The sequence below is a fragment of the Hypanus sabinus genome, chromosome 25 (assembly GCF_030144855.1).
Source record: "Hypanus sabinus isolate sHypSab1 chromosome 25, sHypSab1.hap1, whole genome shotgun sequence".
Classification (NCBI taxonomy): Eukaryota; Metazoa; Chordata; class Chondrichthyes; order Myliobatiformes; family Dasyatidae; genus Hypanus; species Hypanus sabinus.
This window is the reverse complement of record NC_082730.1, coordinates 42,534,831-42,560,053: the sequence shown is the minus strand read 5'-3', so window position 1 is coordinate 42,560,053 and position 25,223 is coordinate 42,534,831. Positions and strand designations below refer to the sequence as shown.

At 41.1% G+C, this 25,223-nt stretch overlaps 1 long non-coding RNA gene across 3 annotated transcripts; it reads right to left on the bottom strand.

The window, feature by feature from the left end:
- Positions 1-84: 84 nt before the first annotated feature.
- On the bottom strand, positions 85-24,985 carry LOC132381200 (uncharacterized). Of its 3 annotated transcripts, none has more exons than XR_009507979.1 (7): positions 23,719-24,985; positions 15,783-16,212; positions 12,543-12,899; positions 12,236-12,446; positions 9,660-10,004; positions 9,318-9,542; positions 85-1,927 (listed from the first exon to the last, which is right to left on the bottom strand). It is a non-coding gene; the product is annotated as an uncharacterized LOC132381200 (long non-coding RNA). The 3 variants fall into 3 exon arrangements; XR_009507980.1 differs by having other exon boundaries at positions 12,557-12,899; XR_009507981.1 differs by lacking the exon at positions 85-1,927 and adding an exon at positions 4,123-4,235.
- Positions 24,986-25,223: the final 238 nt, after the last annotated feature.

Sequence of the window (25,223 nt, the reverse complement as noted above, 5' to 3'; positions counted from 1 at the left end):
ACACAACACTACCCCATCTGTCCTTGACAATAGCACAGATACAGTAGGGAAAATAAGAAACTCTTAAAATTTCTTCTCCTTTTTCAATATTTTATTAATTTCTAAATAGAAGAATACAGTTCAAGAAAATACATATTATGAAACAAAAGAATGATGTAATAATGCCAAATAGGTTATATCTGAATCACATTAACAAATACCTTACCCTATATTGATGTAGATTACATTAATTCATATGTTGAGATATGAATAATTTTATATATATATATAAAAAAATCTATACCCACTACCAAAGACAAAGCTGTTTGTAAAGAAAAAAAAGAAAAACCCTTATCAGATAATGAAATATGCTAGTAACAAGCATCTGTACTTTAACGGGAAATCGAAGGTTTTGAAAATAATTCAAAAACAGTCCTCGCAAATTTTGAAAATCTTGGTTAGATTCAGAAATTGAACAACAAATCTTTTCTAAATTTAAGCATGCCATAACATCCCGTAACCAGTGAGTGTGAGTAGGCGGAGCAGCATCCTTCCTTTTAAGCAAGAATGCCCTCCTAGCCATAAGAGAGATAAAAGCCAGTGTGCCAGTCAGATGTCTTCAAAATGGTATCTTTCCCTCCAACAATACCAAATAAAGCAGTCAATTGATTAGGCTTAAATTTTACTTTAAAAAGAACAGAAAATGATTGGAATACTTCCATCCAATATCTTTAAAAAAAAGATGAATGAATGAAGCTTCTCCATTGTTACACCTATCACAGTAGGGAGATATATCCATATAAAAATGAGATAGCTTATCCTTTGTTATTTAAGCCCTATGGACCACTTTAAATTGTAGGGGGAATGACAGGCACATAATGATGGAAGTATTAACCAGTTTAAAAATGTCATTCCAAGTTTCTTCAGAAATTGAAGTCTGTAAATCTTGTTCCCAAAGATTTTTGATTTTATTTAAAGAATCATTTCTCATTCCCATAAGCATATCATAAATATTGGATATTGAACCATTATAAAAAAGTTTCAAATTAAGAATTTCATCTAATAAGAAATTATCAGGACTTTTAGGAAATGTACATAATTGAGATCGCAGAACATCTCCAATTTGTAAATATCGAAAAAAGTGGGTTTTTGGTAAACTATATTTTGTTGACAGTTGTTCGAAAGAAGAAAGACTTACTCCAACAAACAGATCCTGCAATCATTTAACACATAATCTATCCCACTGTTTAAAAACTGCATCAGTCATAGAGGGCTTTAAAAATAATTAAGAAAAATAGGACTAGAGAGGGAAAATCTCAATAAACCAAAGTGTTTTCTAAAATGTATCCAGATCCACAAGGTATGTGTTTAACTACCACATTTTCAGTTATTTTACTAAAAGAGAAAGGAAGTGAAGATCCCAAAAGAGAGATGATAGAACATTTATTAACAGAGTTAGCTTCTGAAGAAGCCCACCCCGGACAGTCCTCATAATTAATATAATTGAACCAATACGTAAGATTCTGTATATTAACTGCCCAATAATAAAAGCTAAAATTTGGTTAAGCTAAACCTCCACTCGTTTTAACTTTCTAGAGATGAACGTTATTCAGTCGAGGATGTTTATTTCTCCAGACCTAAGAGGATAAAAGAGAGTCAACAGAATCAAAAAAGGATTACGAGTAAAGACGGGTAAGGCCTGGAAAAGGTATATAAATTTAAGTAAGATATTCAGTTTAATACAATTAATTCAGACAACCAATGATAATTTTCTTTTTATATAATTTTAAAAAGTTCAAAGTAAATTTATTATCTAAGTGCATATGTCATCATATACAAACGTGAGATGTATCTTCTTGCAGGCAGACTCAATAAATCCAATAACCGTAACAGAATCACGAAAGACTATGCCAGCAGGATGGACAAGCAGTATACAAATGACCACAAGCTGCAAATACAAATAAAAGAAATAATAAGATAAGATATTTATATAATTATAATAAATAAACAATAAATATCAAGAACATGAGGGCTATGTTGGGGGAAGATTTAGATGGAACTTAAAAGGTTGTTATAGGAACATGGGTTGAATGGTCTGTACTGTGCTGTAATGTTCTATATTTTCTTGATGGAATGCAGACCTTACAATTTATCTTATTATGATTTTGCATCTTATTGTTTAACTGCACTGCACTGCGCTATCTCTGTAGTTGTTCAACTTGCTCATTTTAAACACGTAAAAAATCAATAATTACACAAGATTCAATAGTTTTTGCCACACAATGTGGGACCGGTCACTTGAAAGAAACAGAAATCACAGAATTCATTGGTCAAAGAAAGCAATTTTTGATGCACATCCATGAGATAAGAGAGCTTCCTCCGATCTTGAATTATCAGAGAAAACATCTGATTCTGCTTCAGCACAGCATTTAAAGGGAGTCCATCAGTGAGAACAAAACTGTATTTTACTTTGTTTGTGGTGGATCCAGACTAGGAAATTACAAGTTGCAACTCGAATGGGCTAAGAAATCAGCCTTCATAAATTTATGGGTTAAGAATAAGTTCTCTGGCTGAGAAGTGGCAGATGCAGTTTAAACAACAACACACACAAAATGCTGGTAGAACACAGCAGGCCAGGCAGCATCTGTAGGGAGAAGCCATGTCGACCCTTCGGGCCGGGATCCTTCGTCAGGACTAACCGAAAGGATAGATAGTAAGAAATTTGAAAGTAGAGGGGGGAGGGGGAAATGCGAAATGATAGTAGACTGGAGGAGTTGGGATGAAGCTAAGAGCTGGAAAGGTGATTGGCGAAAGTGATACAGAAGGGAAAGGATCATGGGATGGGAAGCCTCAGGAGAAAGAAAGGGGGGGGGAGCACCAGAGGGAGATGGAGAACAGGGAAACAACTAAATATGTCAGGGATGGGGTAAGAAGTGGAGGAGGGGCATTAATGGAAGTTAGAGAAGTCAATGTTCATGCCATCAGGTTGGAGGCTACTCAGCCGGTACACAAGGTGTTGTTCCTCCAACCTGAGTTTGGATTCATTTTGACAATAGAGGCCATGGATAGACATATGAATGGGAGGTGGAATTAAAATGTGTGGTCACTGGAAGATCCTGCTTTTTCTGGCAGACCGAGCGTAGGTGTTTAGCGAAACGGTCTCCCAGTCTGCGTCAGGTCTCGCCAATATATAAAAGGCCACACTGGGAGCACCGGATGCAGGATACCACACCAGCCAACTCAGTCGATGCAGTTTAAACCAGGTGAGTGTGAAGTGGTTCATTTCAATAGGTCAAATTTGAAGACAGAATGTAATATCCATGCTAAGAATCTCGGCAGTGGAGGATCAGTGAGATTTTGGGGTTCATGTCCATAGTACAGTCAAAGCTGCTGCGCAGTGGACATTGTTGTGAAGAAGACCTACGGTGTGATTCATCAACTGTGGGATTGAGTTCAAGAGCCATGAGGTAATGATGAAGCTATATTGACTTTACTGAGGCCTCACCTGGAGTACTGTGTTCAGATCTGGTCACCTCAGTACAAGAAGGATGTTGATGCTATAGACAGAGTGCAGAGGAGGTTTGCAAAGATGTTGCCTGGATTGGAGAACATGCCTTATGAGAATAGGTCTGAAATGGCTAACACAAGGGGGCATAGTTTTAAGGTGCTTGGAAGTAGGTACAAGGAGGATGTCAGAGGTAAGTTTTTACACGTCGAGTAGTGGGTGCATGGAATGCACTGCCAGGGACATTAATAGAGGGAGATACAGTAGGATCCTTTAAGAGATTCTTAGATAGGTACATGGAGCTTAGAAAAGTAGAGGACAATCCGCTAGAGAAAATTTTGGGCAGTTTCTAGAGTAGGTCACAAGGTCGGCACAAATTGTGGGCCGAAGGCCTGTAATATGCGGCAGATTTCACCGATTCTGTGAAGTGACAACTGTTCGGTGGTCCAAGTATTCCACTGTTCTTGTGGCAACCTACATCACGACTAGAACCTCTCGATCTTAAAGTTGCTGATATACACATTGCCTCAGAAATTTTGTTGATTGTTGTGTGAAACTAACCCAAGTTGTTTACTCTATTTCTCAACAGGATTCAGCTGCTTGAAGTGGTCTATTGGAAGGAGGACACACCTTGATTCCTGGTGAGTGGGTCCTGGTCAAAAAACAATACAAGGAACCACTAGGAGCTCGGTGGGAAGGTCCTCAGCAAGTACTGTTGATTACCAATTCAGCAGTGATTGTCACGTACTACCTTATTGAATCAAAGGGAGGACTGTTAGAATTGAGTTTTTTTATACAATGCATAGAAACAATTCGGAAGGCTAATAGAATACACTCAGTGTTCAAGTCAAGAAACATTCTCCTTCAGCTGTATAATGCATTTGTGAGGCCACACCTTGAAGGCTATGGACAATTTTCATCTCCATATTTTGTCAGGGATGTGAAGGCGCTTGAGAGAGTCCAGAGAAGGGCAACTGGACTCATTCCAGGTCTGCAGGGTATGAGCTATGAAGAAAGATTGAAAGAATTTATAGCCTAAGTAGACATAGAATGAGAGGAGATATGATAGAAGTGTTCAAAATAATTCAGGGCAACTTCTTTAAAATTAATCCATCATCAAGGACATGGGGCTATCGGTGCAGTCTGGTGAAGGTGAGATTTCAGACTACCATCAGGCAGCATTTCTTTACACAGAAAATTGTGGACAGATGGAACAAACTATTTGGTTGTGCAGTTGAGAGTAGTAACGAAGAGGCGTTCAAATCTAAACTCTGTAGTTCTTTCAACACACCATGTGAATATGAATTGAACAAGCGTTGTTGAGCCAAATACCCTGTCCTTGTCAAAAATTTGTAAACCCTTTCCTTCCCACACAGCCCTCCATTGTCCTATCATTCATGTGCCTTTTCCAAATGTTGCTAATGTATCTGCCTCTACCAGCATCCCTGGCAGGAAATGTGTGCACCACACACTCTGCTTGAAAACAAACCTACTTTGGATATCATTGTAAAATAATGTACCATTTTATTAGCCATTGTCACCTTGTGAAAAAAGCATTGGCTGTCCACTCTACGCCTGTTTTCATCTTGCACACCAATATCAAGTGCTGGCCGGTGGTGTGGTGGAATCAACATGGCTATTCCAGAAGAATGATCCCAAGTTGAAATCTGGCCAGCACCCTGCACGCTTTCCATACATGCTGGTTTGAGTGTTGAGCTTGCGACCTAACCTTGTAAGAAAGTAGTCATATGCTATGCAACCGGCAAAATGCCACCCAATGTACAGAAGGTGTGAAAAGGAACACCACCACCGAGATCAAGTCTAATTCCATTCACCTTCCCTCAAAGACAAAAGCCCAAGCTCACAAAATCTTTCATCATAAAACATGATCTCTAACCTAGGCAGCATCCTGGTAAATTTCCTCTGCACCCTCTCTTGTCCTTCCGCGTGCTTCCTATAATAAAGCAACCAGATCTGAAGACAATACTCTGAAGTGTTGTCTATCAAGAGTTTTCTAGAGCTGCAACATCACCTCATGTCCTTAGAATTCAGTCCCTTGACAGGCCCTCTCTCTCCGCACTAATCCAGACCTTACCATCACACCCACAGACCAAGGAGGTGCTGTTGTAGTAGGTGCTGTGGCAAACAAGACCTCTACCTTGCTAAGGCACAGTGACAGCTCTCTGACACCTCCTTATTCCTACTCCTTTAAGAGGACCTCACTGCAGACCATCAGAAAACTGCAACTCTATCACTGACCTCACCAACTGCTACCAAACTCCTAGTTCTCAGACCCTACATTACTTACTTCTACTTCTTACCCGAAATCCACAAACCTGACTGTCTGTGTAGGCCTATCTCTGCCTGTTTCTATCCCACAGAACTCTTGTCCTCTTACCTCGACTATATTCTATTCATCTTGGTTCAGTCCCTTCCCACTGACATCCGCCACACTTCCCATGCTCTTGAGCTCCTCAGGATGTTCACCATAGATGTCCAGTCCCTGTATACTTCTAACCCCATCATGTAGACCTCAAGCTCAATATAAGAACCAATCAGTTCCCCTTCACCACCACTCTCCTCCATCTGGGACGTTTCCTTTGGCTCCTCCTATTTTCTCCAGACTCAAAGGGATAGCCATTGGCACTCACATCACCCCCAGCTATATCTGCCTCTTTGTTAGTTATGTAAAACAGTCCATATTACAAGCCTTCCCTGGTAACGCTCCCCAACTCTTCCTCTGCAACATCGATGGCTGCATTGGTGTAGCATCAGACAGCCATGCTGAGCCTGTCAATTTAATCAACTTTGCCTCTAATTTCCAACCTGTCCTTAAATTCACTTGCTCCATTTGGGACACCTCAATCCCCATTCTCGATCTCTCTTTCTCCATTTCTGGAGACGACCTGTTGATGAACATCTTTTATAAGCCAACAGACTCCTGCAGTTATTGTGACTAAACCTCTTCCCTCCCTGTCTCCTGTAAAAATGCTATTCCTTATTCTCAGTTCCTCCATCTGTTCCAGGATGCAGCTTTCCTTTCCAGGACATGAGAAATGTCCTCCTCCTTCAGAGAATGGGGTTTGCTTTCCTCCACCATTCTTGCTGCCCTCACCTGTATATCCTTCATTTTCCAAACATCTACACTCACCCCATCTTTCCACCACCTTAACAGTGATAGTTCCTCCCGTCCTGACCAATCACTCCACGATACTCCACATCTGATACACTATCCTCTGCAACTTTCACCATCTCCAAGGGTTCCGATCATCAAAAATACTTTTACCTCCCACTCTCTCTGCTTTCAGCAACAATCGACCCCTCCATGATTCATTCGTCTATCCGACCCTCCTGACTAATCCTCCTCCTGGTAAATATCCCTGCGAGTAGCTTAAATGCTACACCTGCCCATTCACCTCCTCTCTCACCTCCACTCAGGGCTCAAAACCTGCCTCCTCTATATTGGTGAGATGGGGTACTGTTTTGTCAAGTCCTTCCATTCCATCCACGAAAGCAGAAAATTCCCACTGACCAAACATTTTAATTGTGATTCCCATTCCCATTGCTACATGTTGGTCCATAGATTCCTCTTGTGGGTGAAGGAATGACACCTCATATCCAAATATACACCTTATACAGTATTCTGGGTAGCCACCAACCTGATGGCATGAAAATTGATTTCTCTAGCCAGTAAAATAATATATTTCCTACACATCCCCTGATTTTCTATTCTCCACTCTGGCATCCTCCTTCTTCTCAGCTGCCTATCACCTCTCTCAGGGTACCCTCCTCCTTCCCGTTCTCCGATGGTCCAATCTCCTGTCCTATCAGATACCTTCCTCTCCAGTACTTTATCTTTCCTCCCACCGGGCTCCACCTGTCACCTTCCAGCTATCCTTCCCCTTGCTGCAACTTTTTATTCTGGCATTTATCCCTTCCTTTCCAGTCTTGAAGAAGGCCCAATATTGTCGACTGTTTATTCATTTCATTTGATTCTGTTCTATCACTGATCGGCAGTGCAAGAAAAAAAGGCGACTTCACACAGATTCGCCAGTAAAGGTTTTAAAAAAAAATGCTTAATGGCAGTTTCCAGAGTCTCAATTGGGCCCAAACAGTGAACAGGACTGCACGAAGAGTTGACTTCATATAGGTCCATGATTGAAGATAAAAAAAAAACAGACCTTTGTGGCAGATTGGAGTTCAAAGTTCACAGTAAACTTTATTATCAGACTGCATATAGATCTGCACATACAACCCTGAGATTCTTCTACTGCGGGTAAATCTATAGAACAGAAACTGTAAACTATAAAGAGCTGGAACTGTTAACTGTAAACCAAGAGTCCTTAAACATTTTCAACATCTACGGAGAGAGCAATTTTCAGATTCAGATTCAGATTCAGTTTATTGTCATTTAGAAACCACAAATGCAATGCAGTTAAAAAATGAGACAACGTTCCTCCAGAATGATATCACAATAGCACATGACAAAACAGACTAAACCAGAAAATCCACATAAGATTTGGCAATCCCCAATCCAGAATCCGGACAGGCTGCTGCGTATTAATATCGCGCTACCATCTTATCGTGGTTCCCGGAAAGGAGCTCCAAACCACCAGACAAGACTACCCAGACACACTAAATCAAGAGACCAGCTCTACCACCCAACAAACCAAAAACTAAAGCGACAAAGCCTACACAGAACCATATCGTTATATTTAACATATAGATACAACAGTGCAGACAATAGCATAATTGATAAAAAAAGAACATGGGCACAGTAAAAAATTGTCCAAAGATGTTAAAAGACTGTAAGTTTGAAAGAAACCACCACAGTTTCCACAAGTTCTCAGGGTCCCGATTGACTCGTCATCTCACGCCAGTGGCAGAAGGGAATACCCCTGCTATGGACTTTCAAGGCACATCCGGACTCAGCCTTGCAGACGCAGCATAGAATGAAAGCTCCATCGGACCCAGCCTCGCAGACGCAGCACACAGTGAACGCACCCCGTCCACAGCAAACTCCGAGTCCGTCAAACCTCCAAGCCTCTGGCACAGCCTCTCCGAGTACCATCTTATGCCGAGTGCATTAGGATGACCCAGCCAATCGTCACCGGTAACACAACCCCGAAGACTGGGGGCCTGTTCTTCTCAGCAGAGACCTGGACCTCACAGCAGCAGCAGCAGCAATGAAGGCCTTCCTGGAGATTTCCAGATGTAAAGTGGAGAGAGTGAGCAACTTCAGTTTCCCGGTCAATATCTCTGAGAATATAAGCTGATCTCAACATATTGATGCAGCTATAATGAAGGCAACACAGCAGCTATATTTGATTAGGAATTTGAGGACATCCGGTTTGTCACCTAAAACACTCGAAAACTTCTTCAGATGTACAGTGGAGAAAATTCTGACAGGCTGCATCAGCGTCTGGTATGGGGGAGGGCAACCACACAGGATCAAAACAAGCTACAGAAAATTGTAAAATGAGTCACTCCATCAGAGGTGCTAGCCTCTGCAGCATACCAAGACAGTTTTAAGAAGAATTGCTTCAGAAAGGTGTCATCCAGTATTAAGGAACCCCATCACCCAGGCATGCCCTCTTCTCATTGTTAATGTCCACAAAGAGGTACAGAGACCTGAAGGTACACACTTAGCCATTCAGGAACAGCTTCTTCCCCTCTGCCATCAGATTTTTAAGTGTTTATTGAACCAATGAAGACTACATCACTTTTTTATAATTTGTCTTTGCATTATTTTTAATTTAACTACTTTATATATATTTACTGTAATCAACACCTCCAGAGGTTTCAGCAATGAATGCTGGTGTCCCAGGCTCACCTCCTTGATGCCACTTGGGCACCTAGATGGAATCCATTCTCTTCATCCACAGCCACAGACTACCCTTTTCAGCAGCTCTGGAGAGGTATTTGACTGCTTGTCGGTGTGTCTTCCCTCACACTCCTAACTCACGGAGTACCCTCAATGTTGATCTGGCTACATATTCTCTGCCGACTTCGACCAGTCGCACCCTTGCCTTCCAGCTGCCACGTTGCTGCATATAACCTATAACATATTAAAACATCCATATTAATTATATCAAAGATATTGACAACCACTGCATTATTGTTTTATGTAAAGAAATGTCACTTGGATGGGAGTTTATTCCCATGTGCCTACTACCTTTGCTCTTCCACACAAGGTGGGAGCAGACTTTGGGTCTGCTATCAGTGAAGATATTGGGTGAAGTGACACCTTCCCTCTGTGGTGTACCCCCTGGCACAGACCACAAACGACGTTGGTCCAGTCGCACTCTCTTGTTGATGTTGCAGTCTCTCTTCTTGAGTTTGGTGAAGACATAGATCCAGTGACAGGCCTCTGTGCCACTGAGGATCACCAGTTCCGCGTTTTCCTTCCTGCCTTTGAAGACAATAGTGAAGCAGCGGCTGGTGGGCATCTCCTTGGCGTACCACTGCATGTCATCTGACTGATGACCTGGCTTCAACTCCTGGATGTCGTAAATCAATGCTGCAGGGGTTCAGGGATGGGGGGGGGGGGTAGAGGGAGGAGAAAAACAAGAGCAGAGATCAGTATAGGAGATTCAGGTTCATAAAGACAAGAGATTCTGCTGGTCCTGGAAATTCAGAGTAACTATTTGCTCATTATTTATTTAGAAATATAGCACGGAGTCTGTCCCAATGAGCAGCACTGCCCAACAGCCCACCTATTGAACTCTAGCCAAATCACTGGACAATTTATAATGACCAGTTACGTTTCTATAGCACAAATCCTTCAATATTGGTGATGATAAAAGCCTCCATCAGTCAGAATTGACCATGGATATCAAGTCCTTGCTGTCCAGGTACACAACTCTGGGCAGTATATGGACAGCAAGCTGTAGCAAGCTCCCCCTCTCCACGCATCTGATGAATTCAAAGGAACGGCAGAGACCAATACAGTTTGGTATCAGCAGCGTCACAAGACCATCTCAATGGGTATTACACTCCAGGGTGTGGTTGGTGGCCTTATGGAGCAAAGGAAAGCTGAAGGACGACTGTAGAATATTGGGGGTAACAATTGGGCTTACAGCACTATGTATTGGACTCGTGTTTCATGTATAATTTAGTTGGGAGTTCATGAGAGTCATGCTGGACTGAGGGTTGTGGGACGCGTCTTATTCCGCTTGTGGAAAGTCACTTCTGTTGTGACGTTAGTTTAGAAACTACAGCTGGTCCTCCCATTGGATAGCTGATTGGTATCCCATTTCAAATATCCTGTGTATGTAAAATAGCATGTGGAAGGGCCTTGCCCTCTCCTTCCTTTGTTTCAGACATGATAATCGAACACTTTTAACTAAGTATGTCTGTTGAATATTCCAGTTTCTAGTGTCTGTAACTTGGGGGAACATTAATGTTCGGTGAAATTTCACTATTTGTAAGTAAATGATTAATATACCTATTCACAGAGATTATGTTCTGTATCTGTTGCCAGACCCACAAACCTGATTCAACATTACACTGGAAGACCACAATCTGTGCGGATAGGTAATAACATCTCCTCCTCACTGACAATCAACTCTGCCGCACCGCGGGGATGTGTGCTCAGCCGATTACTCTACTCTCCAAGGCCATGGCTGTGTGGCTATGCACAGTTGAAATGCCATCCAGCAATTTGCTGATAATGACAGTATCTCAGATAGTGAAGAGAGGGAGTAGAGGAGTGAGATATACCAGCAAGTAGAGTGGCGTTGCAGTAACAACCTTGCACTCAATGTCGGTAACACTAAAGAACTGATTGTGGACCTCAGAAAGGGTAAGACGAGGGAACACGAACCAATCCTCATAGAGGGATCAGAAGTGGAGAGAGCGAGCAACTTCAGGTTCCCGGGTGTCAATATCTCTGAGGATATAACCTGATCTCAACATATTGATACAGCTATAATGAAGGCGAGACAGCAGCTATATTTGAGTAGGAGTTTGAGGACATCCGGTTTGTCACCTAAAGCACTCGAAAACTTCTTCAGATGTACAGTGGAGAAAATTCTGACAGGCTGCATCAGCGTCTGGTATGGGGGAGGGCTACCACACAGAATCAAAACAAGCTACAGAAAATTGTAAAATGAGTCACTCCATCATAGGTGCTAGCCTCTGTAGTATACCAAGACATTATTAAGAAGTATTGGCTCTGAAAGGTGGAATCCATTTTTAAGGAACCCCATCACCCAGGCATGCCCTCTTCTCATTGTTAATGTCCACAAGGAGGTTCAGAGGCCTGAAGGTACACATTCAGCCATTCAGGAACAGCTTCTTCCCCTCTGTATCAGATTTTCAAATGTTTATTGAACCAATGAAGACTACATCACTTTTCTATTATTTCTTTCTTTGCACTATTTTAACTACTTAATATACATATATTTACTGTAATCAATTATTTTTCAATAGCTTTTATCATATGCATTGTACTGCGGCCACTAAGTGAACAAATCTCACAACACATGCTAGTGATATTAAACCTGATTCTGAAACTATCAATATACCTATAACCTACTAAAACATTTATGGTCTGTTATGCAGGACTCGCTGTTAATATCCCTTATATATATATATACTCCTGAGACATGCTGCCTGGACTCTGCGGGGTAGCCAAGTGAGTGGCACCCTCTCTACTCAGTGTTTCGCCGATAGGCCCATGACATCTCCAGAAGGTTCTGCAATGAATCCTGGCGTCCCAGGCTCACCTCCTTGATGCCATTCACTCACTTGGGTGCCCAGATGGAATCTCTTCTCTACATCAAGTGCCTCTGACTACCCTTTTCAGCAGCTCTGGAGAGGTATTTCATAGCTTGTCGGGGCGTCTTCCCTCGCACTCTCAACTCCCGGAGTAGCCTTGATGTTGATCTGGCTACAAATCCTCTGCAGCCAACTTTGACCAGTTGTACCTTTGCTTTCCAGCCACGTTGCTGCACATAACCTATGAAAACATACATTTTAATTGTATCAAAAATACTGACAACCACTGCATTATTGTCTTATGTAAGGAAGCGTCACTTGGATGGGAGTTTATTACCATGTGCCTACTACCTTTGCTCTTCCACACGAGGTGGGAGCAGACGTAGGGGCTGCCATCAGTGAAGATATTGGGTGAAGCGGCATCCTCCCTGTGGTGTACCCCCTGGCACAGACCACAAATGACGTTGGTTCAGTCACACTCTCCTGTTGATGTTGCAGTCTCTCTTCTTGAGTTTGGTGAAGACATAGATCCAGTGGCAGGCCTCTGTGCCATTGAGGGTCACCAGGTCCATGTTTTCCTTCCTGCCTTTGAAGACAATAGTGAAGCAGCAGCTGGTGGGCATCTCCTCGGTGTACCGCTGCATGACATCCGACTGATGACCTGGTTTCAACTCCTGGATGTCGTAAATCAATACTGCAGGGGTTCAGGGATGGGGGTGGGGGGAGGAGAAAAACAACAGCAGAGATCAAAATAGGAGATTCAAGTTCATAAAGACAAGAGATTCTGCTGGTCCTGGAAATTCAGAATAACACACTACTTGCTCATTATTAATTTAGAAATACGGTACAGAGTCGGTCCTTCTGTCCCAATGAGCAGCACTGCCCAACAGCCCACCTATTGATCTCTAGCCAAATCACTGGACAATTTACAATGACCAGTTATGTTTCTGTAGCATAAATTCTTCGTTATTTGTGATGATATGAGTCTCTGTCAGTCAGAGTTCACCATGGATATCATGTCCTCACTATCTAGGTACAGAACTCAAGGTGGTATATGGAAAGCAAGCTGTAGCAAACTCCCCCTCTCCACGCCTCTGATGAATTCAAAGGAACGGCACAGACCAATCCTTTTTGGTACTAGCAGTGTCACAGGAGTTACCAGCACTGAACTCAATGGAAGACTGACTTAGGGAATCGAGCTCCACTTTACTCTGGCTTCTGCACGCTTCCTTTTCAGTTCTGACGAAGGATCTCAGCCTGAAATGTTGACACTACATTCCAATCTATTGATACTGCCTGACCTGCTGAGTTCCTACAAAATATTGTGTGTTATGCTTTTAAACAGTGATGGCTGCATTGTAAACAGATACCAAATCAGTTTACACCCAGGGTCTCAGCAAACACAGAAATAAACATTCAATTCAACATAATAAACAGCAGCAAAATGACTGCCTTTGGCCCATCAGAACTGCTCCACCATTCCATCATCAGTAATTTATTAATCATCTCAATTCCATTCTCCTGCCTTCTCCCCATCACCTTGGACACCCTTACTAACCAAGAACCCATCAGCCTCCACTTCAAATATTCCCAATACATTAATCTACACTACCATCTGTGAAAATGAATTCCTTCGATTCACCTCCCTCTAGCTAAAGAAATTCCATTTTCTCTGTCGTAAAGGGATGTCTCTCAATTCTGAGTATGTGCCCACTTGTCCTAGTCTCTTCAACTATTGGAAACATACTCTCCACATCCACTATATCTAGACTTCCAATATTCAATAGATTTAAATGAAATACCCCCTCATTCTTCTAAATTCCAGTCAGTACAAGCCCTGAGCCATCAAGTGCTATTCATCTGTTAATCTACTCATTCCCAGGATCATTCTAGTCAACTTCCTCTTGACCCTTTCCCATACCAGCACATTCTTACATATAAAGTCCCACAACAGCTCACAACACTCAAGAGAAGTCCAACCAATGCCTTGTGAAGCCAAAGCATTACATTTATAATTTTATATTGCAGTCCTCCTGAAATGAATGCTAACATTGCATTTGCCTTCCTTACCTCTGACTCAAGTCTGCAAGTTACTGGAAGAAACTGGTCCTGGTACCTCCTCATTGAGTCATTCCCTACTCAGTTGAACATGCTTACCAAAACCTGTTTCAATCAAAAAAGCGTTCAGAATCCCATCAATTAGTTATCAGCTGGGTTATCACTTTGCAGTGCCAAACATCATAATTGGGGGTTGATTCCCACGAATGTCTGTAAGGACTTTGTATGACTGGAATAGTTCCTTCTGGGTGCTATTTTAAACATTTAGAAATTGTTTCCTCCCTCATTTCAAAGAAGTCCGGGTTCAGGTTTGTGAAAGATAGGCGTACCATGTTGCTCTGAGAACTGTGGCAACAACTGTGGGATGTCCGCCACAGCCCCTACCACATCCTTGGACTGTGCTGGACCCTGACACAAATTCAGGCATTTCACTGACTGTTTCAATGTACATGTGATAAATTAAGCTAATCTTTAAAAGGACTGCCTAGATTGCTTCACAGAGAGGTAAAAAGAGAGGAGGCAGCCAAGGAAGAGATGGCAATCAGAAAGATGAAGTCAGCACTCCCAAAGAACAGAATCAGCGTTCCTTTTTGAGTCACAGTCTTTTTTACTTTATAATACTGTCTAAACTTGAGTTACACTCAATGGCCACTATATTAGGTAAAGCTGTAGACCTGCTTGTTAATACAACAATCTTATCAGCCAACCATGTGATAGCAAGTCAATTCATCAAAGCATGCAGACACGGTGAAGATTTCAGCTGTTATTCAGACCAAACATCAAAATTCAGGAAGAAATGTGACCTCAATGACTTTGACAGTGGAACAATTGTTGATGCCTGATGGGGTGATTTGAGTATTTCAGAAACTGATATTGTTTTGGGATTTTCACACTCACCGGTTTCTAGAGTTTACAGAAAACAATGGGATAAACAATAAAGACATCCAGTGAGCGGCAGTTCTGTGGGCAAAAATGCCATGTGAACAAGAGAGGTCAGAGGAGAATGGCCAGATTAGTTCAAGCTGACAGGATCTGGCAGTAACTCAGATAATCAAGCTTTACAAGAGTGGTGTGCAGAAATGAAAGTGTGAATGCAGAGTATGTCAGTTTGAAGTGGGTTGGTTCCAGCAGCAAGAGACCGCAAAAATATAAATTTGTGGCGATACATTAAATTTCTCAAACGCTCTCAAGTAAATAGACAGATTTATTTATATAACCCTTTTTTTAACCTTCATCTACTCCATAAGAATTGGGATTCCAGCCATCTGCTTTAGATGAAATATAAGGACTCATCTTTTCAATTTCTTGATTGACTGTCCTATCTTCAGACACTGGTTTTCTAACTCTGGAAGCCCCTCTGCTGCTTTTGTGTCGCCCCATTCCACTTCTCAGCCTGCCTGAATCTTCTTGCTTTTCGGAATCATCTGGGTTGTCCCCTTTTGCATCCTGACAACCCTCTCCTCGGTCGCTTCCACTCCCCAGCCGACCTCACCCCCACAGAGATCTGTCGCTCACTTACCGGCCTGTTGGCCACAGATTCCTTTCTCCCACTCAATTTCTGGTCCAGCTTCCTTTGTCTGGCTCTTCCTACTGAAATTCTGGTGGGTTAACCTGCCAAAGAAGATGGCAGCCATGCACGATGAAACTCCCGAGGACCATCAGTGCCGTGATTATGTGGAGTTACTTCGGTCAGATACAGAACTGTTGCCTATTGCAAGGGAATATGGTCAGAGCTTCAAACGATATTCCAGAGACAAAGTATTAAGACAATATCATCTTCAGCATAGAGGGGAACGGATTTGTCAGGTACAGCTTCCATCCTGCAGTTAATAGACTGTTGAATAGTTCTGTAGTACTCTTCACAATCTACCACATTGTGATTCAGCATGTGAATACAAGAAATTGAAGAGTGTTGTGAAACAGCTCAGCACATCACGGAAACCAGCTTCCTGCAGTATAATAAAAAACAGTTGTGACTTCACAATCTACCTCATTACAATCTCACATGTGCCTCCATTCATTGTATCCTGTACCATGCATTTTGACTGGTTGCATAAGCTCAATAAATGGAGGTGCAATTGCACAGAATCAGGAAAAGTAACAGAGGGTTGTAAACTTCATAATGGGCACTAGTTTCCTTGGCATCAAGGGCTTCATGAAAACGTGATAACATTAAACTGTGGCAGCCCCATGAATCAGAATATGCCTCTTCTCATTGCTATCATCAGAGGAGGTACATGAGACCAAAATCCCACACTCAACATTTTAGGAAGAGCTTTTTGCACTCCACCATCGGATTCATGAAAGGTCTTGGAATACTACCTCACAAGGCTGTCTGCAGCAAAGCCAGTCAGCAGGTCTCAAGCAGGAGGCTGGTCCAGTTGCTTTCCCACTGACACTTGTGTGTTATACTTATAAAATGTGACATGAAGGCTGCAATTACTGCAGTTGGATCATCTGCCAGTAATGACTAAATTGCAAAGAGTTGAAGATCCATGCAACATTATCTACCGCTACAACCTCCATTAAATCCCTGACACTTATATTTTGAAAGGAAGTTCAATTCAGTTTTCTTGACGTCCACATTCTTATATTGCCCCACAGAATTTCAATATATTGTCGCATTTAAAAAAAAATTATGGCATGTGTCTAAGAAACACCAAAAAGCTGGACCTGATGGGTTCCCTGTAGAATTTTATAAATCATTCTCTTCTCTTCTTTCTCCTCAGTTACTTTCAGTATTATCTGACTCGTTTAATTACGGCAAATTGCCACCCTCTTTCAGTGAGTCATCTATTATTCTTCTTTTAAAAAAGGGCAAAGTCCCAACAGAGGGTTCATCGTATAGGCCGATCTCTCTGCTCAATGTTGATGTAAAGATCTTAGCTAAAGTTTTGGCTCATAAATTAGAAACCGTTATTCCCTCCATTATCTCTGATGACCAAACAGGCTTTATTAAAAACCGTTCCCATTTTTTAATATTCGGCATTTATTTAATATCTTGTACTCACCTCCAACTGGGATTCCTGAATGTGTTATTTCCCTCGATGCGGAGAAAGCATTTGATCGTATAGAGTGGAACTACTTTTTTGCAGTTTTAGAAAAATTTGACCTTAGCCAAAGTTTCATCTCTTGGATCCAATTGCTGTATCTGTGTCCTACTGCCTCTGTTTTAACCAATTTTCAGAAATCCCAAGTATTTCATCTCAAACGTGGCACCCGCCAGGGATGCCCCTTAAGTCCCTTTCTCTTTGATTTGGCTATGGAACCTCTGGCGATAGCATTTCGAAACTGCCCTGAATTGACTGGGATTTGGAGAGGGGGTGTTGAGCATAAAGTTTCTCTCTATGCTGATGACTTATTACTCTTTCTCTCAAATCTGTCTACATCCTTACCTCTAATGTTTTCACTTCTTGACCAGTTTAGCCAGATCTCTGGCTATAAACTTAATTTACATAAGAGTGAACTTCTCCCAATTAATAAAGAAGCACAAGAACTAACATTTCATGATCTCCCTTTTAAAGTAGTCCATAATCAATTTACTTATCTTGGAATTACAGTCACAAGGAAGTTTAAAGATCTCTTTCGTGAAAACTTTGCCAATCTTTCATATGCTATAAAACAGAGTCTGGTACAATGGTCACCTCTATCTATGTCTTTGGTAGGTCATATTAATGTTGTTAAAATGTATGTTCTCCCCAAATTTTTATACCTATTTCAATCTATCCCAATTTTTATTCCTAAATTTTTTTTGATTCCTTAGACTCTATTATTTTGTCATATCTGTGGCAGAATAAGCGCTCTAGAATTAATAAAATCCATCTCCAAAAATCTAAAAAAAAGGTGGCATGGCTTTACCTAACTTTCGTTTATATTATTGGGCAGCTAATATACATTGTGCTACCTTCTGGTCTTTCTTCCATGGCCAACCTGAGTGCCCTAACTGGGTGGCGATGGTGCTGAGCTCCACTAAAGAATTATCTATCTCTGCACTTCTTGGCTCTGCACTCCCTAGTAGTCTGCCCAGATCAATAGCTAATCCTCTTGTTAGACACACTTTGCGCATATGGGCTCAGATCAGGAAATGCTATTGTTTCCAGGGGTTTTCTGTTTCCAGCCCTATTACTCATAATCACTTTTTTTTTTACCAACTACATACGATTCAGCATTCCAGGTTTGGTATAGGAAGGGCATTAGACATTTTGAAGATCTTTTCATTGATAATCGCTTCGCTTCTTTTCAGCAGCTCTCTGTTAAGTTCAATCTGCACAATGCTCATTTTTTCAGATATCTCCAAATCCGACACTTTAATTGCTCCTTTAATTCCTAACTTTCCTGAAATGCCTGCGAAAAATGCTAAGGACCTATTTCTTTCCATGAATCTACTAGGTAAAGGCTTAATATCAATCATCCGAGATAAACTAGCAGCCTTACGACGGGCCCCCATGGATAAAATCAAAATGGCCTAGGAGCAGGATTTAAATATCTCCTTATCTGAGGAGAGCTGGGATTCAGTTCTCAAATCGGTTAACTCAACCTCTCTTTGTGCTCGCCACTGCCTTTTACAGTTTAAGATTGTTCATAGAGCCCATTTGTCTAAATCTAAACTATCTCGATTCTACCCTAGTGTTAGTCCGCTCTGTGATAAATGCAAGAGGGGCGTGGCCTCTCTCATCCATATGTACTGGTTCTGTCCTAGCTTGGAGAAATTTTGGAAAGATGTCTTCACTACGTTGTCGTATATTCTGAATCAGCACCTAGAACCAAACCCCTTAATTGCTGTTCGGTTTTTGGGGCGAGACAGATTTATGTCTGGGTCCGACCAAATGCCGAATATTATCCTTTGCCTCACTCCTGGCTAGACGCTTGATCCTCCTCAGATGGAGAGATGTTGCCCCGCCCACTCATGCTCAATGGCTTAACGACATCATGGCCTGTTTGGACCTCGAAAAAATTCATTATTCAGTTCTCAATTCGCATCTAAAGTTCCATAAGGTCTGGGGACCTTTTATTGAGTACTTTCATAACCTTCCTCTTAACTAGGGTTTTTTTATCTTTTCGGTCCCTTGCTTTCAGCTCCTTTTTTTTCTGGTTGAAGGCATTATTACCCTCTGTTGCTGAGTGTATTCACAGTCTGGGAGTTTGGCTGTCCTGACTTATACTCTCTATATTGTGTTGTGGTTGGTCTGGAGTTGCTGTTGTTTTTTCTTGTGTTGTGGGGCTTGAGGAGGACACTAAGCTTACTTGTCTTTAATTTTGGTGCTTTTTTTTTGCTAAATTCTCTTCCTTTGTAGCATATTGTTATTGTATGCTTAATTTTGCACTGTTTTAATGTTCCTCATTGGGATTTGGGGTTTTTAATTTGTAAAATGTTTTGAAAAACTAATTAAAAAATAAGAAAAAAAAGAAACACCAAAAAGCTACATTTATTTTTCTATGTATATTCAATACTGATTCATTTCACGTGAGATTATACCAGAGAGAAAATGACGTTTTGCCTGAAATCTTAAGTCAGATACCAAATATGAAACTATATTTGAAATCAAGAGCTATTTCTTCAAAGAAATCCACTGCAAAATATGCCTTGTGTATCTTATAAGGCTTTTTCCTCTTTGCTCATACCTCGTTTATATTCAGTCATTTCCGATTCTTTTAAATTGGGTGAGTTGCCACAATCTTTTTCTTAAGCCTCTATTTTGCTTATTCTTAAAATGAATAAGTACCCAACTGAATGCTCTTCTTATTGACCTATTTCCTTACTTAACGTTGATACTACAATTTTATCTTAATTTTTGGCTCGTAGGATTGAAAATATTTTGCCAACGATTATCTCTGATGATCAGACTGGATTTCTCAAACTTCAATAATATTTGTCATTTACTGATTATTATTTATTCTCCTTCTATAGAGATTTTGCAATGTGTGATATCCTTAGATGCTGAGATAGCCTTTGATCAGGCTGAATGGAATTATCTATTTAAAACTTCAGAAAAATTTAACTTTGGGCCCGATTTTATTCAATGGATTAAATTACTTAACATTTATCTCCCTGCACTCAGCTTCTTACTAACTCTCAGTAGTCCAAACTATTTAAACGTCATCATTGAACTAAAGACGGTTGTCCTTTGATTTTTGATTTGGTTTTAGAACCTTTAGCTGTTGCTTTCCGGGATCTAATGATATCACTGGTATTTTAAGGAGGGGTATTACCAACAAAGTTTTGCTTTATGCTGAATACCTTTTGCTCTACATTTCTAATGTGGAGTCTTCTTTACTCTCTGGCTTTAGTTAATTAACTTTCTTAAGAGTGAACTTTTTCTTTAGAATAATTTGGTTTTAGTTAATACTAACCTTCCTTTTAAATTGGTAAGAAATTATTTTACTTATTTGGGCATAACAATCACTAGGAATTCTAAATTCCTCTTTAAAGAAATTTTTTTTACAATTCTGAATTATATTCAGAAGGTACTATCTAATTGGTCACCCCTCTCTTTATCGTTGATTGGCCAAATCAATTCTAATAAAATGAATATTTTGCCTAAATTTTTATATTTATTTCAGGCCATACCTGTTTTTATTCCTAAATCCTTTTTTGATTCTTTGGATTCTATTATATCTTCTTATATAGGAAATAATAAAATTTCTTAGTTAAAGAAAGTTCATCCGCAGAAAGCTAGAAGGAATGGAGGTTTAGCCTTACCCAATTTTAGGTTTTATTACTGGGCAGTTAATATGCAGAATTTTACTTTTTGGTGATATTATATTAATCGAGAGGACTGTGCGGTCTGGGCCTCTTTGAAAGCCAACTCTGTTAATAAATTTTCTATCATTTCTCTTCTCGGATCTTCCATTCCTTTATCTTTAAGTAATTTAAATGATAATTTTGTAGTTAAACACACTTTAAGGATTTGGGTACAATTTAGAAAATATTTTGGTTTATTGAGTTTTTCACTTTCCAGTCCCATTTTTTCTATTTTTTTTAAACCTATGACTGCTGTAATTTTTAAAGAGTGGAATAGATTGGGTATTAAACATTTTCATGGTTTGTTTGTTGGAGATAGTCTCTCTTCATTTGAACAACTGTCACTTTAGTCTACCCAGAACTCAACTTTCATCGATAACTTTCTGCCTTCTCAAGTACAGACATTTCCCAAGAGTCCAGATAAAAGTTTACTTGATATAATTTTTAATTTGAAACCTTTCTATAATGCAAATATATCTGATATTTATGGTTTGTTGTTGGGAATGAGGAAATATTCTTTTAGATAAAATTAAAAATCTTATGGAACAAGATTTACAGATGTCAATTTCTGAGGACACATGGAATGAAATTTTTATATTGGTTAATGCCTCATCATTATGTGCCCGTACATTCTACAATTTAAAGTGGTTCATAGAGCCCATATGTCTAAAGATAAACTGTCTCCTTTTTATTTGGATGTATCTCCCTATTGTGAAAGACGAAATATTGGAGAAGCATCACTAATCCACGTTTTGCACTTGTCCAAGTCTTAAAAAATGTAGGATGGAAGTATTTCAAACTTTTTCGGTGCTTTTTATAGTATATTTTAAACCTAATCCTTTGACTGCCTTATTTGGTATTGTTGGAGGAAATAATATTATTTTGGAGACACATGATTTGCATATTTTGGCCTTTATTTCTCTTATAGCCAAGAGGGCATTGTTGCTTAAGTGGAAGGATGCCACTCCGCCTACTCATACTCATTGGTTACATGATGTTATGTCTTGCTTAAACTTAGATAAGATTCACTGTTCAATTTCTAAACCTACACAAGATCTTTTTAATGATGTGGGGACCTTTTTTGAATTACTTTCAAAATTTTTGATTTGCTATTAAGCACAGATGTTGACTAATAATGTTTTACTATATGTTAAGGATGTTTTCCATTCTGTTAACCAAACACCTGATTTTTTTCTTCTAAACACAAAGTACACTGCAGATGCTGTGGTCAAATCAACATGTACAAACAAGCTGGATGAACTCAGCAGGTCGGGCAGCATCCGCTGAAATGAGCAGTCAACGTTTCGTTTTCATGAAGGGTCTCGGCCCGAAACACTGGCTGCTCCTTTCAACGGATGCTGCCCGACCTGCTGAGTTCACCCAGCTTGTTTGTATGTGTTGCTTTTTTCTTCTGGTAGTTGGTTTAGATTTTATGTATAAAAAAAATCATTTCTTTTCAATTTTAAGTTTAAATTTGATCTATATGCATATGGGGTAATTACACTTCATCTGTGATTTCAAGATATTGTAATCAATATATATCTTACTGTACCCTGCATTCTTATGTAAGAAATTAACAAAAGCATTGAAAAAGAAAGAAATCAAGAGCTATTCAAAACAAATCCACTACAAAATATAATGCCTTCCGTATCTGGTAATGCTTTTCGATGGTTGGAAGAATCAGGGAATTCATGGATCATGTAAGAATGCTCTTCCTGATGTTTCTGCATGAACTGTGTCCACCATTAGGACATGATTGCCATAATGTTGGAGGAACATTGAGGGATATTGTGAGATGAGAATGATATTGACATCACATTTCAAGAATACCTTATACAGCTGCACAGTCAGATAACAAATCAAGTAAAATTCAAATGCAGCAAGCAAAATATCTGGATAGTAGTGGTATTGGTGAATTATGGAATGCTATGTTGTTACCAGAAGCATGGTGACACTTGTGGGCTGCCCACCAGCACATTCTCCGACTGTGCTGTTTGTCGTCACAAAAAGATGTATTTCACTGAATGCTTCAATGTGATAAATAAAGCTAATCTTTAAAAGACTGCCCTCAATTCCTGCTTTGAGCAAGGTAAAAAGTGAGAATGTGGTTGCAAGTGAGATGTGAAAAGAGAAAGATGAATTCACCATTACCTAGGAACAGGCACGTCAGCGCCAGTATTCGAGTCAGAGTCCCCTATCTCCTTCTTAATGCTACCTAAACCCTACAAAAGTGCAAAGGATACTCGGAAGAACACTCACTGACCACTTTCTTTGGCGCACCTACTGTATATGTACACCTGCTTGTTAATGCAAATATCTATTCAGCCCATCATCTGCCAGCAACTCGATTCATTATAGCATGCAGATGTGGTAAAGACGTTCAGTTGATGTTCAGACCAAACATCAAAATGGGGAAGAAAAGTGTGGATGATTGTTGATGCCAGGCAGGGTGGTTTCAGTATCTCAAACTGCTGATCGTTCAGGCTTTTCACGCACAACAATATCTCCAGTTTACAGGGAACGGTAGGATAAACAACAAAAACAAACATCCTGAGTGGCAGTTCTCTGTGTAAAAGCGCCTTGTTAATCAGAAAGTTTGGGGGTGCATGGCCAGACTGGTTCAGGCAGACAGGAAGGGAACAGAAACTCAAATAATCACTCGTTATAACAGCAGAGTGAAAAACAGCATCTCCGAATGAAAAACATGTCAAACCTTGAAGAGATGGGCGATGGCGACAGAAGACCGTGAACCACTTCATTCGACACAGGAGACCACTGCGTTGATTTCATATTAAAATTAAACTTGATGCATTTTTTTCCTTGACATTTAACCGCTCAAACTCTCTCACATACACAGATCTATTTTACTATCATTTTTGCCTTCATCTGCTCCATAAGAGTTGGGATTCGACCTTCTCTATTTTTTACCAGATCTCTTCGGGCACTGTGCCGTGTTGTTCTGTTTTATCTGGACCCCCGGCCTCTTGTCGTCGTTCAGCTCCTGATCATCTCCGACCCTTCCTCTGCCCTCACTTCACATTTTCACTCTCTCCTCACCAGGATCCAGTTTCCGTCCATCCTGTTCATCTTTGGGCCAACTGCCAGTTCCTGAGGCTTGACCCCCTGCCCCTTTCCTCAGAGCCCGTCCCCGCTTCCATATTGCCGCCTGTAAATTGTGGCATCCAGGCTCCGGATCCATATCCAGATTCAGTCTCCCCTCACCCACATGCAGGTTCCCAACCTCCTGATCTGATTCCCTCTCCCCTGGATCCAGGCTCCCCTCCCCAACCTTCCGACTGGGCCGTGCCGCCCCAGCTTGGGGCTCCCCGGTCGCTTCCTCTCCCCCACGGCCAGAATTCCCTCAATTCCTGACCTCTCGGCCACCGACTCCCTTCTCCCGCTCACACTCCGGCTCGGCCGCCCCTTCCTGCCCCACATTGGGCGGCCCCGCCGGCCGACAGTCGCAGCCGCCAGCGCGGGGAGTGTCGGACGGGGCCCATATCTGGGGAAATGTCCGTGTGACGGACAGCAGTTATCAGACTATTGAAGCGAGTGTGGCAGACACGGAGGGTGAGGGAGTGTGGGGGGAGGATCGGGCCGGGAGAGCGGACACAACCGGACAGTGTCGGCTCTGGCGGTTTGAGTGAGGGGAGCCGATGGGTTTTGGCGAGCAGAAAGAGTCGGGGCTGGGCGGGTTGCTGACAGGTGCAACCCACCATCAGTACAGAAGAAGAATAGTCTATCGAGACATCCCACAGCACAACCCGATGGACTCAATCTCCCTCATTATCATCTTGTCCGTGACTACAAGAAATTCAGAGGATTATGGAGACGCAAGACAGAAAACAATCTCCCCCCGGGAACTCTGTCCCACTTCTCACTGTCTCGGGGAAGCAGCCGGCAAAATCACCGCCACTCCACCCCCTCTCCATCCGACAGAGTTTACAAAAGCCCCGCCGCCGCGCTGAAGACAGCTTCCACTCGTGGGGATGTCACCTGAGTGTTGACAGCCTTCCGAGCATGCGCAGACATCTCAGAAAGATCCAGAATGATCGAGAAGCATGGCGGTTTAAAGCGTGGGCTGGTTGTTGTCAATAAGTTTTAGTTTTATTCTTCCACAATATGTTTCTTTATGAGTAACCCATGGGACGTATTAATATAAACAACACAACACTACCCCATCTGCCCTTGACAATAGCACAGATACAGTAAGGAAAA